At 42.3% G+C, this 4,974-nt stretch overlaps 1 long non-coding RNA gene across 1 annotated transcript; it reads left to right on the top strand.

Moving 5' to 3' along the window:
* Positions 1–2,742: 2,742 nt before the first annotated feature.
* On the top strand, positions 2,743–3,303 carry LOC127919584 (uncharacterized). Its single transcript, XR_008103364.1, has 3 exons — positions 2,743–2,868; positions 2,923–3,084; positions 3,247–3,303. It is a non-coding gene; the product is annotated as an uncharacterized LOC127919584 (long non-coding RNA).
* The last annotated feature ends 1,671 nt before the right edge of the window (positions 3,304–4,974 follow it).

The raw sequence follows: 4,974 nt of genomic DNA, 5'->3' as shown, positions 1-4,974 counted from the left end.
GGGTGACCAACTGCGACAATATAAAACATCTGTTCTGTTACGAAGAAATCTTAACTACGCACATTAATTAATAGAAGAATGTTAGTGAATATATTTTAAAGGTCATCATCAGAATCAATTGGACCATGTGCTCCCTAATGGACATCCTGCTTTATACAGGAAGTGAATTGGATTGGGCGGAAGTGAGTGAGTGAGTGAGTGGCCCTGAATCTCAAATCAACCCCCAGCTCCTCCTCCTGTAAAACTGACAGGATTGGTTGGGGTGTACGTAAAATGGTAAAGTGGCCAAAAACTCAACCCAGCCTATCAGAAGGCAATTTTACTTAAACCTATCCAATTCTCTCAGATCTAAATTAAAGCGTAGGGCTATGGAAGGCAAATTAAAAATCTGGACCTCAAAGCCAGTTCGGATTTTGTTCCTCCCCTTTAATCAAGGACTGATTTAGACCTGGGACACCTGGTGCAATTAATTAACAGGTAGAACAAACAAAAAAAACACGCAGTGCTCTTGATTTGGGTTTCAGGGTGAATTGTTGGCGACTATCTCACCTTTCAGATAAACTGTCATCATGGAACTGAACAGGAACTAAACAGGGAAATAAATCGGTAGGGTATGACGTGTGCTGTGGCAAGATAGTGGATTAGAGTTATGGGACTCCAGTGGAATGTATGATGAAGGCTAAATGGTATATTACAACTCGCTTTGGATGAAGGCGTCTGCTAAATGGTATATCATAACTCGCTTTGGATAGGCGTCTGCTAAATGGTATATTATAACTTCGCTTTGGATGAAGGCGTCTGCTAAATGGTATATTATAACTGCGCTTTGGATGAAGGCGTCTGCTAAATGGTATATTATAACTCAGCTTTGGATGAAGGCGTCTGCTAAATGGTATATCATAACTTCGCTTTGGATGAAGGCGTCTGCTAAATGGTATATTATAACTCGCTTTGGATGAAGGCGTCTGCTAAATGGTATATCATAACTTCGCTTTGGATGAAGGCGTCTGCTAAATGGTATATTATAACTTCGCTTTGGATGAAGGCGTCTGCTACAATGGTATATCATAACTCGCTTTGGATGAGAGGCGTCTGCTAAATGGTATATTATAACTCGCTTTGGATGAAGGCGTCTGCTAAATGGTATATTATAACTCGCTTTGGATGAAGGCGTCTGCTAAATGGTATATTATAACTCGCTTTGGATGAAGGCGTCTGCTAAATGGTATATTATAACTCGCTTTGGATGAAGGCGTCTGCTAAATGGTATATCATAACTCGCTTTGGATGAAGGCGTCTGCTAAATGGTATATTATATATAGTACTTTTGGAAAGTAGTCAGAACTTTCCCCTTATTCTAAAATGTATTAAATACACACAAATCCTCAATCTACAAACAATACTTCAGAATGACAAAGAGAAACAGGTTTACATTTTTTCCCCTCATTTATAAACAATCAAAATACCTTATTTACATTTATGAATAATTGAATAACTGAAATATCACATTTACATATATATTCAGATCCTTTGCTATGCAACATGATAATGAGCTCAGGTGCTTCCTGTTTCCATTGAGCTTCCTGTTTCCATTGAGCTTCCTGTTTCCATTGAGCTTCCTGTTTCCATTGAGCTTCCTGTTTCCATTGAGCTTCCTGTTTCCATTGAGCTTCCTGTTTCCATTGAGCTTCCTTGATGTTTCTACAACTTGATTGGTGTCCACCTGTAGTATATTAAGTTGATTGGACATGATTTGGTAAGCCACACAAATCAATCTAATAAAATGTTATTGATCACATACACATGGTTAGCAGATGTTAATGGGAGTGTAGCGAAATGCACGTGCTTCTAGTTCTGACAGTGCAGTAATATTTAACTAATTATACAACATATACACACAAATCGAAGTAGGATTTGAATTAAGATAGAGTTGAAGTCGGAAGTTTACATACACTTAGGCTGAAGTCATCAAAACTCGTTTTTCAACCACAAAATTACAGGCCTCTCATCTTTTTAAGTGGGAGAACTTGCACAATTGGTGGCTGACTAAATACTTTTTGCCCCACTGTATACTGAGATCTGGTAACAGATCATGTCACATTGGAGTCATTAAAACTAGTTTTCAACCACTCCACACATTTCTTGTAAACAAACTATAGTTTTGGCAAGTCGGTTAGGACATCTACTTTGTGCATGACACCAGTAATTTTTCAAAAAATTATTTACAGACAGATTATTTAACTTATAATTAACTGTAGCACAATTCCAGTGGGTCAGAAGTTTACATACACTAAGTTGACTGTGCCTTTAAACACATTGGAATAGTCCAGAAAATGATGTCATGGCTTTAGAAGCTTCTGACTGGCTAATTGACATAATTTGAGTCAATTGGAGGTGTACCTGTGGATGTATTTCAAGACCTACCTTCAAACTCAGTGTGTCTTTGCTTGACATCATGGGAAAATCAAAAGAAATCAGCCAAGACCTCTCCACAAGTCTGGTTCATCCTTGGGAGCAATTTCCAAACGCCTGAAGGTACCATGTTCATCTGTACAAACAATAATACACAAGTATAAACACCATGGGACCAAGCAGCCAGGAAGAAGACACGTTCTGTCTCCTAGAGATGAAGGTATTTTTAGTGCGAAAAGTGCAAATCAATCCCAGAACAACAGTGGTTACCATAGGTTACTGATAGCCAGCATCATGGCAGGTATAGGGTTATGTGTAATGTTCTATATAAGAGAGGTAAGGGACCAGCTCAGGGACCAGCTACACTATTCACAGCCCTGTGTAATGTTCTATATAAGAGAGGTAAGGGACCAGCTACACTATTCACAGCCCTGTGTAATGTTCTATATAAGAGAGGTAAGGGACCAGATACACTATTCACAGCCCTGTGTAATGTTCTATATAAGAGAGGTAAGGGACCAGCTACACTATTCACAGCCCTGTGTAATGTTCTATATAAGAGAGGTAAGGGACCAGCTACACTATTCACAGCCCTGTGTAATGTTCTATATAAGAGAGGTAAGAGACCAGCTACACTATTCACAGCCCTGTGTAATGTTCTATATAAGAGAGGTAAGAGACCAGCTACACTATTCACAGCCCTGTGTAATGTTCTATATAAGAGAGGTAAGGGACCAGCTGCACTATTCACAGCCCTGTGTAATGTTCTATATAAGAGAGGTAAGGGACCAGATACACTATTCACAGCCCTGTGTAATGTTCTATATAAGAGAGGTAAGGGACCAGCTACACTATTCACAGCCCTGTGTAATGTTCTATATAAGAGAGGGACCAGCTACACTATTCACAGCCCTGTGTAATGTCTCTATATAAGAGAGGTAAGGGACCAGCTCAGGGACCAGCTACACTATTCACAGCCCTGTGTAATGTTCTATATAATTACATTGCTGGACTTATTGTTTTAAGAAAATGTCTTTAATTAACATTGATGGTAATTCCCTAAGTGTTAATACATTTGTGTTTACATCATTAAGGCTTTCTGTATGTGTTATAAATTATATATCTATTTTTTACTTTAATTAAACTAGGCAAGTCAGTTTCAAGAACAAACTCTTATTTTCAATGACTAGGAACAGTGGGTTAACTGCCTGTTCAGGGGCAGAACGACAGATTTGTACCTTGCCAGCTCGGGGATTTGATCTTGCAACCTTTCAGTTACTGGTCCAACGCTCTAACCACTAGGCTACCTGCTGGTTACTGGTCCAATGCTCTAACCACTAGGCTACCTGCTGGTTACTATTCCAACGCTCTAACCACTAGGCTACCTGCTGGTTACTAGTCCAGTGCTCTAACCACTAGGCTAACTGCTGGTTACTAGTCCAACGCTCTAACCACTAGGCTACCTGCTGGTTACTAGTCCAGTGCTCTAACCACTAGGCTACCTGCTGGTTACTAGTCCAGTGCTCTAACCACTAGGCTAACTGCTGGTTACTAGTCCAACGCTCTAACCACTAGGCTACCTGCTGGTTACTGGCCCAACGCTCTAACCACTAGGCTACCTGCTGGTTACTGGTCCAACGCTCTAACCACTAGGCTACCTGCTGGTTACTGGCCCAACGCTCTAACCACTAGGCTACCTGCTGGTTACTGGTCCAACGCTCTAACCACTAGGCTACCTGCTGGTTACTGGTCCAATGCTCTAACCACTAGGCTACCTGCTGGTTACTATTCCAACGCTCTAACCACTAGGCTACCTGCTGGTTACTAGTCCAGTGCTCTAACCACTAGGCTAACTGCTGGTTACTAGTCCAACGCTCTAACCACTAGGCTACCTGCTGGTTACTGGTCCAACGCTCTAACCACTAGGCTACCTGCTGGTTACTGGCCCAATGCTCTGACCACTAGGCTACCTGCTGGTTACTGGCCCAATGCTCTGACCACTAGGCTACCTGCTGATTACTAGTCCAACGCTCTAACCACTAGGCTACCTGCTGGTTACTAGTCCAGTGCTCTAACCACTAGGCTACCTGCTGGTTACTATTCCAACGCTCTAACCACTAGGCTACCTGCTGGTTACTAGTCCAACGCTGTAACCACTAGGCTACTCTGCTGGTTTACTGGCCCAACGCTCTAACCACTAGCCTACCTGCTGGTTACCAGTCCAACGCTCTAACCACTAGGCTACCTGCTGGTTACTAGTCCAACGCTCTAACCACTAGGCTACCTGCTGGTTACTAGTCCAACGCTCTAACCACTAGGCTACCTGCTGGTTACTGGCCCAATGCTCTGACCACTAGGCTACCTGCTGGTTAATGGCCCAATGCTCTGACCACTAGGCTACCTGCTGATTACTAGTCCAACGCTCTAACCACTAGGCTACCTGCTGGTTACTAGTCCAACGCTCTAACCACTAGGCTACCTGCTGGTTACTGGCCCAACGCTCTAACCACTAGGCTACCTGCTGGTTACTGGCCCAATGCTCTGACCACTAGGCTACCTGCT

The sequence above is a fragment of the Oncorhynchus keta genome, unplaced genomic scaffold, assembly GCF_023373465.1.
Source record: "Oncorhynchus keta strain PuntledgeMale-10-30-2019 unplaced genomic scaffold, Oket_V2 Un_contig_17130_pilon_pilon, whole genome shotgun sequence".
NCBI lineage: Eukaryota > Metazoa > Chordata > Actinopteri > Salmoniformes > Salmonidae > Oncorhynchus > Oncorhynchus keta.
Note: the sequence above shows the minus strand (reverse complement) of the source record. Positions and strands in the feature narration are given on the sequence as shown.